This window comes from Diceros bicornis, chromosome 31 (assembly GCF_020826845.1).
Source record: "Diceros bicornis minor isolate mBicDic1 chromosome 31, mDicBic1.mat.cur, whole genome shotgun sequence".
In the NCBI taxonomy this organism is placed as follows: Eukaryota; Metazoa; Chordata; class Mammalia; order Perissodactyla; family Rhinocerotidae; genus Diceros; species Diceros bicornis.
Window position 1 is genome coordinate 20,913,527 of NC_080770.1, and position 15,228 is coordinate 20,928,754.

The window sequence follows — 15,228 nt, forward strand, 5'->3', positions numbered from 1 at the left end:
ATCCAAGTAAAGACACCTCTAGCAAACTAATACAGCTTTTGATACTGAGAATTGGGGTGAGTGCTGTAATAAATGCCATAAAATGTTGGTATTATTTGGGGATTGGGTGACGGGTAGATGCTAGAAGAGTTTTGGGGTGACTCATAGAAACAGTCTTGATTGCCTTGAAGAGACCATTGGTAGAAATATGGATATTGAAAGGTGTTTCTCATGAGAGCTCAGAAAGGAATGAGAAGCACTGTAGGCAGATAGAAGGCATCTATCATCTTAGAGAATACACGTATCATCATGAACAAATGATGCAAGAAATATATATGTCAAGGTGCTTTTGGTTGGAGTCTCAAATGGAAATAAGGAACATGGTATTGGAAACTGGAGGAAAGGTGATCCTTGTTCTAAAATGGCAGCACTAGCAACTAATACAGTGACCTTTGGTTTATAGCCTTCTATTCATAATTTGTTCTACTGACTTTGAACATGTATATTATCTTAAGTGAGTCACACTTTGGTGACTTTCTACATTGTACATCTTTTTATGGGATTCCTTTCCATCCTCTCTTGTTCTTTCATGTCACCTTTAAAGCTCAACTAAAGTATGGCTTCCTCTGGGAAGAATTCTCAGATCTTAGTTTGATTTAAATGTTCCTTATCACGACATGAATATATGATACTTATTAAATTGTTCTTTACTTGTCTGATCCCATCATTATATATGAAATCACTGAGAGTAGGGAATCATGCTTTATTCCACTTGATAATCCCCATCTCTATTTTGACCCAGATACTCCATAGGCATTTTTTGATTGAATGAATAAAGAAAGAAAGATTAAGCTTATAATACTTTTAAAGATATTTTTCCTTGTTTTATAGGTAAACTGCTTCTAATATCTGAAATCAGCACCTATAAAGACTAGATGGAACCAAGGAACAATGTGACTTACTTTGTCCTTTTGGGCCTCACACAGAATCCAAAAGAGCAGAAAGTTCTTTGTGTTACGTTCGTGCTCTGCTATATTTTGACCATGGTGGGCAACATGCTCATAGTTATGACTGTAACTTTCAGTAAGACCCTGGACTCTCCAATGTACTTTTTTCTTGCTGGCTTATCATTTATGGATGTCATTTATTCCTCATCTATTTCTCCCAAACTAATTTTAAACTTGTTCTTTGGGGAAAATACCATATCCTTCCAGTCTTGTATTACTCAGCTCTTTACAGAGCACTTTTCTGGTGGATCAGAGGTCTTTCTTCTGTTGGTGATGGCCTATGACCGCTATGTGGCCATCTGTAAGCCCTTGCATTATTTGGTCATCATGAGGCAACGGGTGTGTATTGTGCTGCTAGTAGTGTGTTGGATTGGAGGTTTTCTGCACTCAGTAATTCAACTTAGCACTATTTATGGGCTCCCATTCTGTGGCCCTAATGTCATTGATCATTTTTCCTGTGACATGTACCCCTTATTGAAACTCATCTGTACTGACACCTATGTCATTGGCCTCTTAGTGGTGGTCAATGGAGGACTGATCTGCACTATTGTGTTTTTGCTCTTACTCATCTCTTATGGTGTCATCTTGCACTCTCTGAAAAACCTTAGCCAGGAAGGGAGATGGAAAGCTTTCTAGACCTGTGGTTCCCACATCACTGTGGTTGTTTTCTTCTTTGTTCCCTGTATTTTTGAGTATGTGAGACCTGCTAAGACCTTCCCCATTGACAAATCATTAAGCGTGTTTTATACAATTATAACCCCCATGCTAAACCCATTAATCTACACTTTGAGAAATTCAGAGATGACAAATGCTATGAAGAAGCTCTGGAGAAGAAATGTCATATCTTATAGTAAATAAGCGCATCATCCACCATGAAGAGAGTCATTTGACATTAAAGTCCATTTCCTTGGAATGCAGAAGTCTTCTTATATCTGATGCTGACTTTTTTTCTTCAAAGAACTTGTGATAATTACAATTAAAAAACAAACTATGTGATTTTGCTGTTAATAGCAGTTTCTCTCCCTGTGAGAGTGTAAGGCCTATACTCTCTTATCACTTCTCTTAGAAAGCTGTAATGCCTGTATAGCAAGGAGTCAATAATATGTAATGAATTAGTGAGGAAAATTTTATATAGTTACACTAATCTTAATCAATTTATGTGTTGATCTTTTTTAGTTTTTTATGAGACAGTATTATTTTTATTTAGATTCTTGTCATTTAAGTTACTTCTTTTTATTATAATATTTAAAATATTTAATGCTGTATAGCTTTTCTTCTCTGATAAATACAGCAGCATTACATATAAAATTTTTAGTGTAACACTTCTACTTTTGAAATAAAAATTGAAGTTCAATAGATAACAAATAGTAAAAATAAAAACCATACAAAATGGGATGAAGTGTAGAATAAATTTCTTATTTATCTGTCAATATAGTCTCTAGTCCTCTTCCCCAGAGGCAGTCACTTAATCTGTCTCTTAAATTTCATCAGGTAATAATGTTTGCAAATGCAAATGTATTTCAATATATTTTTATTTTTCCTCTGTATGTAAATGTTTGCTTTTACTATGCAACATCTTGAAGATACTTCCATACCAGTCCATATAGACCTAACTCTTAGTTTTTCTCATACTGTATAATGCTGCTTTATAAATATATACTAAAATTAATGTACCCATCCCTCTTCATGTGGTTCCTCATCTTTTTCTAGGATAAATAATTCTGCAATAAATATACGTTTTTGAACATGTGCAAGTATGAGTTCCTAGAAGTGAAAACTGTCAGTATATATATTTAAATCAACGGTCAGATGGAATGTGTATATAAAATGTTGGGAATCATAGTTATTGCCAAACTGCCATCCTTGATGTTGTACTAATTGCTGCATTCCTGCCCACCATCTATGAGAATACTTTTGTTGACATTCTCAACAACCAGTACCTGATAAATATTTATGGCACATGACAATCTGATCAAAGTTATTTTACTTCATTTTTATACTTTAATCAAAATCCTTTTGATATCATTGAATGTGAGCATCTTTTCACATGTTTAATATGATTTGTATTTATTTTTCTGTAAATTACCTAGTAATGTCTTTTATCTATTTCATTCCATTGTTGATCTTTTCCATACTGATTTTCATGTGATAATTATATACTTAAGAAATGATCCTTTTACTGTTGTATATGTAATTATTATTTTTCTGTTTCTCTTATGTTTTTAACTTTCTTATACTACATTAAATGCTTTTTTATGTAAAAACTTTTCTTTACATTTTGTATTTATTTATTTTTTGATTTTTGTACCTTGCTTGAAAACACTTTCCTCACTTCACTCTTACCAAAATAGTCTTCAACTATTTTTTATCATTTAATTTTTAATCAGTTTTGTGGTCTTATATCTTATATTAAATCTTCTGATTCATCTGGAATTTATTTTAATATAGGAGTTAAATAGAGATTGAATTTTAGTTGTTTTTCTAAAATTTAGTTGTTTTTTACAGTTACATAAGTATCTGTTTGCCATCAATTTGAAATCCTGACTATTGTTTTATGAAGTCCCATATATATTTGGATCCAATTTAGAACTCTATTCATTTTATTGATATCTTTATTCACGTACCAATTGACACAGATGTAATTGCTTTGATATATGACATTTTGGTATGTGATAGGACCAGCAGTACCTCATTACTGTTCTTTTCCAGAATTATCCCTACTCTTGTATGTTTATGTTTCAAAATTAAGTTTAATATAAAATAATAAGTTTAAATTTAAATAAGATGAATAAGTTTCAAATTAAAATGTTTACAATTAAGTTAAAATAAGTTTAAGATAGTTTAGTCAAAAAACAAAGTTCAGTTATTTTCAATAAGATTCAATTTAAGAAGATTCATTTAGGGACAGTTTATATATTTAGAGTATTGAGAACTGTTATCCATGAAGAGAATAGATCTTTTCATTTAAGAGGTTATCTTTTATACCCTTGGGTAGTGTTTCCACTTCCGCCCATGTTGTTTATCCCTTATAGATAGCTGCTGTTCTTCATCCATGACTTCTAAAATGCTAGTTAATACTTTTGCTTTAAGGAAAACCATCTTTTTCAGGAAGTGGACAACTCAAGTCTTTGCTAAGCATCTTTCTGTGCTGCTGAGATCATTCTTCCTGTGGTGGTTGGAATTGACCACTATGTGGCCATCTGCAAACCCCTGCACTAGGAAATCATGTGATTTGCTGTTACTCTGAACCCCTGTACTGTGAGTGACAGGGATGAAGCTTCCTCTCTTGAGTGCCATGAGCCAGAGGCTTTGTCCTTGCAACCATTCAGATCCTCTTCACAACCTGGCTGCCTGTCTGTGGCTCCAATGTCATAGATCATTCATGTGTGACTTAACCCCTTTGTTGAAACATCTCTGCATGGATACTAATACCCTTGGTCTCTTTGTTGCTGCCATTGGTGGGTTCATCTGCCTGTTAATTTTTTTCCTCTAAATAGCCTCCTATGTAATCATCTTGTACAGTCTGAGTACCTATGGCTTGGAGGGGAGATGCAAAGCTCTGTCCACCTATGTCTCTGAAATCACTGAGGTCATCTTAGTCTTTGTTCCCTGCATGTTTATATATTTGTACTCAGTTGCTATCTTCTCCATTGATAAAGCCGTAGCTGTGTTTTGTCAGAATTAGTCAGGGCTCTTATAAAATGCCGATTCTCAGGACACAGCAATGGAGATTTTAATTTAGTAGTTTTGTTTTGGATGGGTATATCTACAGTTTGGACAAATTACCCAGTTGTATCTGAAGTCAGTGATTTTTACATGTACTTTGAGCTATTACATTCACATCAGGAACCTGTTAATGAAGTCACCTTAGTTTTTAAATTATGGCAAAATATACACAACATTTACAATTTTAACTATTTTAAGTGTCCAGTTTAGTGGTATTAAGTTAATTTACATTTTTATGCAAATATCATCTCCAGAGCTTTTTCTTTTTCCCAAACTGAATCTCTACACTCCTTAAACAATAATTCCCCATTTCCCTGAACCCCATGCAACCGACATTCTACTTTCTGTCTATGAAGTTGACTACTTTATGTACCTCAAGTAAGCGAAATCACACAATCCTTGTCCTTTTGTGAATTCCTTATTTCACTTAGAATAATGTATTATAGGTTAATCTATGTTTTAGCATATGTAAGGATTTCCTTCCCATTCAAGGCTGAAAATATTCCATTGCATGCATATACCTCATTTTGTATATACATTTACCTGTCAGTAGACACTTCATTTGCTTCTACTTTCTGAATATTGTGAATAATACAGCTCTGAAAATGGGTGTAGAAATAGCAGGATGTTTGAGTCCCTGCTTTCTTTTATTTTGGATATATACTCAAAGGTGGAACTACTGAATCATATGACAATTCTTTGTTTAATTTTTGAGGGACTACCATAACATTTCCCTAGCAGTTACATCATTTTACATTCCCAGCAGCCGTGCACGATTGTTCCAATTTCTCCACATTCTCTCCTACCTGTATTTTCCATTGTTTTTATAATAGCTATCCTAGTGTGTATGAAGCTGTATTTTATTATGGTTTTGATTTGCATTTCTTTAATGATAGTGATGTTGAGCATCTTTCATGTGCTTACTGGCCATTTGTATGGTCTTTGGGCAAATCTTTATTCAAATCCTTTGCTCATTTTTAATTGGTTATTTGATTTTTGTTGTTGTTGAGATATAGATCTTTATATATTCTGCATATTAATACCTTGAAAGATGTGTTCTTTGCAAATCATTTCTCCCACTCCATAGGTTGCCTTTTTTCACCTTTCACTCTGTTACAGAGTCATTTGATGCACAAAAGTTCTTAATTTTGATAAAGTACAATTTATCTATTTTTTTTCTCCTCTTGCCTGTGCCTTTGGTGTCATATCCAATAAATCATTGACAAACCCAAATTTTCTTCTAAGTGTTTTATACTTTTAGCTAGTATTTTAGGTCTTTGATCTATTTTGAGTGAATTTTTGTATATGGTAAAAGTTAATAGTTCAACTGGATACCTGGTTTTCACAGCAACATTGTTGAACTGGTTGTCCTTTCACCATTGAATGCTCTTTACACACTTGTCAAAAATCATTTGAAAATATACACAAAAGTTTCTTTTTAGTCTCTCTATTTTATTCCATTAGTCTATATTTCTGACTTTGTGCCAATACCACACTCTTTTGATCACCATAACTGTGTAGTAAGTTTTAGAATCAGGAAGTGTGAGAGCTCCAACTTTGTTCTTCTTTTTCAAGATTGTTTGGCTATTTGGAGTCCCCTGAGATTCCATGTGAATTTTAGAATGGATTTTGCTATTTCTGCAAAATGTACTTTTTGGATTTAATAGGGATTGCATTGAATCTGTAGATCAATTTACATAGTATTAACATCTTAATAATATTAAATCTTCCAGTCCATGAATGTCTTTCCATTTATTTGTGTCTTCTATAATATCATTCAGCAACATTTTATAGTTTTCAGTGCACAAGCCTTTTGCCTCCTTGGTTAAGTTCATTCTTATGTATTTTATTCTTTCTCATGCTGTTGTAAATGGAATTATTTTCTTAATTTCCTCTTTGGGTCCTTCATAGATAGTATAGAAATTCAACACCCTTTTATGATAAAAAGCTCTCAACAAATGGGGTATGGAAGGAATATACCTCAAAATAATAAATGCCATATAGATCAAATCCACGGATAACATCACATTCAACAATGAAAGGATAAAAGCTTTCCCACTAAAATCAGGAACAAGTGTGCCCATTCTCACCACTACTTTTCAACATGGGACTGCAATAAAAATTCCCGTGAAATTTTTAGTTTTCTACATGTAGATCATGTCATCTGTGAGGTAAGATAATTTTACTTAATTAATATTTACTTAATATTACTACCTGTCGCAGTGCTGCCAATGGTAGCAACTTCCTATCCTTTGTTTATTTATTTATTTTTTATTTATTTTTCCCCCCAAAGCCCCAGTAGATAGTTGTATGTCATAGCTGCACATCCTTCTAGTTGCTGTATGTGGGACGCGGCCTCAGCATGGCCAGAGAATCGGTGTGCTGGTGCGCACCCGGGATCCCAACCTGGGCCGCCAGCAGCGGAGCACGTGCACTCGACCGCCAAGCCATGGGGCCAGCGCCCTATCCTTTGGATCTCAGCTTAGACATTACCTTCTAAGAAAGGCCTTCTCTGATAACCTTATCCATAGTAGAATTCTCCCTCTTATTTTCTGTCACAGTACCCTGTTTGCTGTCTTATAAGCACTGAATGAGATAATATTTAATTTATTAAACTGTCCCATTATTTATTGTCTCTTTTATAAGAATGTAAGGCCCATGCAGGAATGACCTTTTACATGGTATTTTTTTCTGTTTTATTAATTGCTGTGTCCTCCCTCATAGCACACTTCCTGGTGTGGAAATTAATAAAAGAAACCTTAACTAAATTTGAGTCTGGAAGCCTGCCAGGGGAGCTCTCACACCTGTCATTCGTCCTCAATTACGCCAAACAGAACGAGATCTGTGCTTGCATCTTCAACAAGAAGTAAAGCTACTTTACTTCTCTCCTCACATGGCAACAGCCCAGCCAATGAGAAATGCTGCAGCTCAGCCAATGAGAAGCCATTGCCTCCTGAACTGTTACTTTGCCCCAGGAACTTTCCTTTAGAACAGCGCCTCCCTATTCCCCCTTTTCCTCTGTAAAAGCAAACTCCCCTCCTTTGTTTTCTAGATTTGTCTATGGTTCCCATAGCATGCACATCCCTAATTGCAATTCTTTTGGCTATTCCCAAATAAACTCATCTTGAGGGTAAAATAACAGGTGAATTTTCTTTTTAAGTTGACATTGGTGTAAAATAGGTGCTCTTAATTAAAAAAAAAATAATTGGATAATCAGTTGTTACATCTAAATTGGTGACAAAGTTTTTTAATATAACTTACCACACTTCAAGGAAGAATAAATTGTGTATTAAGTAAACAGAAAGAAACACTTGCTATGGCAAGTGGGGAAATACTTGATAAATTAATCTTCACTGGAACAAAATGCCTTGGATAATATTTTATTCTTGACTGGCAATAGTCTTATAACAGTTCTAAAAATTATCTTTTTCTCCATGTTACATCTTTCTGATGCTAATTATGTGATTTGGCCTGGTAGTATCTTTACATATAAATGTTCTTTCAAATTTTGTGAATTTGCAAATCCCAGTGAATTTAATTAAGCAAGAATTAGTCTTGGACATATTCCAATTCCAGGACTCAATGATAATTGTGGTCAGAAGAGATATAACGTCCAATGGTCTTTGCACTGTCGGGAAGAAGAGGTTGTTCATTTAAGAACTGACATAAAATTTTCAGGAGGTCTTTTGTTAGGCTTAAAGCATGATATAAAAACAAGGCACAAGAATGTCTCTCAAAATCTCAAGTCAAAGGTCCTGGTCATGCCATACAATAGAATGAGAAGGACTAAACAATTAAATGGAATTTTTCTATTTTGAGGTTAGTAGGAAAGAAATTATTCCAGAAAAATTTCCCTGGGATATGGCTAGGTGCTATCTTCTTACAGAAATAAAGGATTTGTTGGCCTTTTGATGAATTATCCTAACATGATTAAATTTTTATTTTTCTGTGAGCACCAGGAAATCCCATTAAATAATCTGCTGTGTAAATAAAAACAGTCTTCTAAATAACCAGAAGACTCCATGGAGAAAATGGACAGATGGTCAAATGATACAAAATATACCCTCAAGTCATAATGCAGCCTTTCGTCCTCTGTTCTCATACCAGATGGATAAAGAATTTGAAGTCTCTATGAATGAATTGAAAAGTCTTCCTTTGGATTGTGTACAAGTTGCCACAAGGTAAGACTAACTGCAAATAGTGGGAACCAGGCTTCACAATTGTGTGAATTTCTTCATTATGTAAGAAATTAAATCACTTTAAAATAAATCAAAGTTAGATTCCAATTCTAGTTTTGTCACTTAGAAATATGGGACCTTGGGAAAATTAATTTGATGTCCTGAGCCTCAGTTTCTTCAACTAGGAAATGGGGATTACAATTCTTGTTGCTCTGAATATTAAATATGATACATTAAATTGTGAGTCCATTTGGAATCTGCTATAGGCGTTTTGCGCAGTGGCATGACATAATCACAATAAGATTTAAAAAGGATCATTTGGGCTGCTTCAGGAGAAGAAATTGTTGGAGGGCAGAATGAGAGTGGAGAGACTTGGCAGGCGGCTATTGCAGTGGGCCAAGAAGAAAATAAGATTTGGGAAATGATAAATTTGTGATATATTAGAAAGTAGAGGCAATAAGACTTGTTAAAGATATCAGTAAGTAATATAAGAACAATAAAGGAGTGAAGGACGCTGTGAGATTTATTGTCTGAACAATTACATGGAAGGTGGTACCATTTAATGAGATGAGGAACACCTATGTTTATTGTTGAAAATTAAAAATTTAGTTTTATAAATACGAAGTTGATACCCAAATGGAGATGCCTTAAATTGGAGATGTTGCACATACACCTTTGAAAATTAGGGGGAAGATAGAGGCTGGAGACACATAATTGGAGTGCTACAGCATTTATTGTTCAGAAAAAGGAGGAATATCCATTGAAAGTCCCTAAGAAAGAAGTCTCAAAGAGATCTGAGACAATCCAGGGCAGTGATTTTCCATTAATAATGTGATCTACTCACTTTAAATATGTAAATTACCTTCAATGGGTCTCAAGAATGACACTTTTGTGACTATATAAACATTGCCTCTTTTCATGGAATTCCCATTTATCTTCTCCTGTTCTTTCACTTTCCCTTTAAACTCATCTAAAGCATTGCTTCCTCTGGGAAGTCTTCTCTAATTCCAGTTTGATTGTTATCTTCCTACACTGTGACCCTTAGCATTGTGTGAATTTTTTTTTTTTTTTTTTTTTTTTTTTTTGTGAGGAGATCAGCCCTGAGCTAACATCCGCCAATCCTCCTCTTTTTTTTTTTTTTTTGCTGAGGAAGACGGCCCTGGGCTAACATCGGTGCCCATCTTCCTCCACTTTATATGGGACGCCGCCACAGCATGGCTTACCAAGCAGTGCGTCAGTGCGCGCCCGGGATCCGAACCAGCGAACCCCGGGCCGCCGCAGCGGAGCGCGCGCACTTAACTGCTTGCGCCACCGGGCCAGCCCCTGTGTGAATATTTTTATAATGCACTTATTACATTGCCTGGTAGCCTGATCCCTCATTATGCATGATATCACTGAGGATAGGGAACTATGTCTTATTTGACTTGGTGATCACAATATCTGTGACACATTTGACACAAATAGATATGCTGTACACATTCTTTTAATTGAATGAATAAATGAAAGATTAAACTTATAATGCATTTAAAAGTTTTCCCCCTTGTTTTGTAGGTAAACTGCTTCTAATCTCTGAGGTCAGCGCTATAAGGACTAGATGGAACCAAGGAACAACGTGACTTACTTTGTCCTTTTGGGCCTCACACAGAATCCAAAGGAGCAGAAAGTCCTTTTTATTATGTTTTTGCTCTTTTACATTTTGACGATGGTGGGCAACATGCTCATTGTTCTGACTGTGACTATCAGTAAGAAAGACCCTGGACTCCCCCGTGTACATTTTTCTAGCTAGTCTTTCATTTATGGATGTCCTTTATTCCTCTTCCATCTCCCCCAAATTGATTTCAGACTTGTTCTTTGGGACAAATACTGTATCTTTCCAATCTTGTATGACCCAGCTCTTTACAGTGCATCTTTTTGGTGGATCAGAGGTCTTTCTTCTGTTGGTGATGGCCTATGACCACTATGTGTCCATCTGTAAGCCCTTGCATTATTTGATTATCATGAGGCAGCGAGTGTGTGTTGTGTTACTGGTAGCGTCCTGGGTTGGAGGTTTTATGCACTCAATAATTCAACTTTCCACTATTTATGGGCTCCCATTCTGTGGCCCCAATGTCATTGATCACTTTTCCTGTGACATGTACCCCTTATTGAAACTCATCTGTACTGACACGTATGTCATCGGCGTCTTAGTGTTGGCCAACGGAGGACTGATCTGCGCTATTGTGTTTCTGGTCTTACTCATCTCTTAGGGTGTCATCTTGCACTTTCTAAAGAACCTTAGTCAGGAAGGGAGGCGGAAAGCCCTCCAGACCTGTAGTTCCCACATCACCGTGATTGTCTTCTTTTTTGTTCCCTGTATTTTCATGTATGCAAGACCTGCAATGACCTTCCCCATTGACAAATCATTGAGTGTGTTTTATACAGTTATAACCCCCATGCTGAACCCATTAATCTACGCTCTGAGAAATTCAGATATGACTAATGCTATGAAGAAGCTCTGGAGAAGAAATGTCATATCAACTAGTAAGTCAGTGCATCATCCATAATGAAGAAAGTAATTTAGCATTAGAGCCACCAGCTTCGAGTGTAAAAGTCTTTGTAAATCTGGTGCAGACTTTCCTTTGCTCCAAAGGATTTATGATAATTATAATTAAAGAGTGAACTATCTTTGTGATATTAATAACAATTTCTCTATTAGAATGTAAGTTCTATATCTTGTTTATTACTGCTCCTAGAAAGGTGAAATGCATGTACAATAGGGAGTCAACAAATAATACATAATGAATTAGTCAACGAAATTTTTATAGTTACAGTAATTTTTAATTAATTTCTGCACTTATTTTTATTATTTCCTTTTTCATTCTTTTATTTTAGTCAGATTCTTGTCTTTTATCTTCATTCTTTTTATTGTACTAGTTAAAATATTTAATGATTTATAGAGTACTTTATTCAATTTTACTTGCATTAAATATGAAATTTTTAATGTAATATTTTACTTTTTTAAATAAAAAATTGAAAGTATAACAGATAATAATAAATGTTAAAAATACAATCCATACAAAATGGTAATAGTGTAGAATAAACCTCCTACCTGTTCCTCACTAGAGTCTCCCAGTTTTCCCAGATGCAGACCCTGTTCTCTGTTTGTACGATTCTTTAAGTAATAGTCTTCACAGATATAAGCATATTTTCATATATGTGTTTTTGTTTATGTCTCTGTGTATAAATTTTGCATTTTACTGCTCAGCCTCCTGAATATTTTTCCATACCAGTCTATATAGCTTGAACTCATTCTCAATGTCCTCACATTGCTTAATACTTCTTTATAAAGATACACTAAAATTAATGTATCCAGTCTTCTTCATGTTTCGCCCAATCTTTTTCTGTGACAAATAACTGCAATGAAGTCTTGATGAAATTTTGGAGATATGAGTTCCTAGAAGTGGAATTCTTGAGTCAATTGATATATGTATTTAAAATGTTGACGTTCATAGTTATTGCCCAAATGCCATCTATGGGCTTGTACCAAACTATGCTACTGTCCTCAGTCTGGAAAGTGCCTTTTTGACCACATTCTCAACATTCAGTGTTTGATAAACATTTATGGTATTTGACAATCTGATCAGTTAAAGAAATTACATTTCATTTATATACTTTAATTGACATTCAATAAATATAATTGAATTTGAGCATCTATTCACATTTAAAATGATTTGTCTTCCTTTTTTGAGAATTGCATTTTAATGACTTTTACCTGTTTTATTTTATTTATTTATTTATTTTAAATTAACACCAGGTCTTTAATTTATTTATTTCTTTTCCCCCAAGCCCCAGTAGATAGTTGTGTCATAGCTGCACATCCTTCTAGTTGCTGTATGTGGGGCGTGGCCTCCGCATGGCCAGAGAAGCTGTGTGTCTGTGCGCGCCCGGGATCCGAACCCGGGCCGCCAGTAGCAGAGCGCATGCACATAACCGCTAAGCCACAGGGCCAGCCCTTACCTGTTTTATTTGATTGCTGATCTCTTCCATACTTATTTTTATGATTTAATTATACACTAAGGAAATTATCCCTTTTACCATTGTATGTGTAATTACTATTTTCCCAGCTTGTATTTTGTTTTTGATGTTTTTCTACTTTGCAGAATATTTTTGGCCACATAGAAGTATTTTTATGTTTACATAATCAAATCTCTCAATATATTCTTCGGTCTTTATGTCCTTTAGAAAGACTTTCCCTGTTTCAGTGTTACCAAAACATTCTTTCACAGTTTTTTCAACATTTAATTTTTTTAGTCTTTTTGTGGTTTATATTTTATGTTTAAATTTTTGATCCATCTACACTTTATTTTGATGTAAGGAGTTAATTAAGGATTAAATTTTAATTGTTTTTCTAGATGGCCGTTTTTATAGATGCATAGTTATTTTTCCCCACTGTTTTTATATCCCAACTTTGTATTCTAAAATACAGCATATGTTTGATCTAATTCAGGGTTCCATTATCTTGCATTGAATTCTTTATTCCTGTGTTATTTAACACACAGTGTAATTGTATTTGATTTATAATACCCTTTGACATCTGATAAACTTAGCATTCTTTCATTACTATTCCTTGTCAGAGCTGTGTCTATGCTTGCAGATAATGTTTTAAAATTAATTTTTAATGTTAGTCCAGTAAAAACTAACTTTAGTTAGTGTTTTCAATAAGATTTGATTTAGAGGGGGCCGGCCCGGTGGCTTAGCGGTTAAGCGCACGCGCTCCGCTACTGGCGGCCCGGGTTCAGATCCCAGGCGCGCACCAACGCTCCGCTTCTCTGGCCATGCTGGGGCCACGTCCCACATACAGCAACTAGAAGGATGTGCAACTATGCCATACAACTACCTACTGGGGCTTCGGGGGGAAAAAAAAAGGAGGAGGATTGGCAATAGATGTTAGCTCAGAGCCGGTCTTCCTCAGCAAAAAGAGGAGGATTAGCATGGATGTTAGCTCAGGGCTGATCTCCCTCACAAAAAAAAAAAAAAAAGATTTGATATAGAAAGAGTTTATATCTTTAGAGAATTCTTTTCTACCAACTCAGTAGGTCTTTTCACTTTACAGGTCTTCTTTTATGTTCCTATAGATCTAGTATGTTTCTTTGTAAATGAAGTCTGAGTTTTTTTGTTTATTTTTTTGATGAGGAAGATGCACCCTGAGCTAACATCTGTTGCCAAGCTTCCTCTTTTTTTCTTTGAGGAAGAGTGGCCCTGAACTAACATGTATGCCAATCTTTCTCTATTTTGTATGTGCTTGCTGCCACAGCGTGGCTGATGAGTGGTGTAGGTCCACGCCTGGAATCCAAACCAGCGAGCGAACCCAGGCCACCATAGTGGAGTGGGCCAAACTTAACCACTACACCACAGGTCCAGCCCCTTGAGTTTGTTTTTATGATGCTACGGTAAATATGATCTTATCTTCTATTATATTTTGTGAGTGTCTGCTGTTTCACTGTAGGAAATCATTTTTTTTTTTTAAGTTTTAAATAAGATATAGTCTTCACAGTACATCTTTTACCTTTACCTTTTTTTAGTCTAAGTTCTGCAAGTTTTGATAAATACATACAGTTTGTGTAGCCACCATCATAATCAATATACAGAATGTTTCATCACCAAAAGTATTTCCCCATATACCTTTGTAGTCATCTTTTTCCCTTGCTTCCGAATTCTGGCAAACGCTAATCCATTTCTGTCTCTATAATTTTGTCTTTTTCAGAGTGTCATATATTGAATCATACTGAATGTCATTTTTTTTCTCCCAGCTTTGAGGTATAATTGACAAATTAAAATTGTATATATTTAAGATGTACAATGTGATGATTCGATATATACATATATAGTGAAATTATTACCACAATCAAGCTAATTAATACAATCATCACCTCACATTATTACCATTTTTTTAGTAAGATCATTTAAAATCTACTCTCCTAGCAAATTTCAAGTACACAATACAGTATTGTTAACTATAACCACCATGCTGTGTATTAGACCCCAGAACTTAATTATCTTATTACTGGAAGTTTCTACCCTTTGAACATCATCTCCCATTTACCCCATCCTCCAGTCCTTGGCAATCAACATTCTATTCTCTGTTTCTGTGTGTTTGACTTTTTTATATTCCACATGTAAGTGAGATCGTACAGTATTTGTCTTTCTGTATCTGGCTTATTTCACTTAATATCCTCCAGCTTTATCCATGTCCCATAAGGCAGAATTTCCTTCATTTTTATGGCTGAATAATATTTCATTTTTTATAAGTACCCCCATTTCTTCGTCCATTCATCATGGAAGAAGAAATGGGGCACATA

At 35.0% G+C, this 15,228-nt stretch overlaps 3 pseudogenes; all 3 read left to right on the plus strand.

Annotated features, from left to right (window-relative positions):
* The first annotated feature begins 914 nt into the window (after positions 1-914).
* Positions 915-1,844, plus strand: LOC131395772 (olfactory receptor 4A47-like; annotated as a pseudogene).
* An 888-nt stretch (positions 1,845-2,732) lies between these two features.
* Positions 2,733-4,671, plus strand: LOC131395430 (olfactory receptor 4C12-like; annotated as a pseudogene).
* Positions 4,672-10,484: 5,813 nt separating this feature from the next.
* On the plus strand, positions 10,485-11,433 carry LOC131395431 (olfactory receptor 4A47-like; annotated as a pseudogene).
* Positions 11,434-15,228: the final 3,795 nt, after the last annotated feature.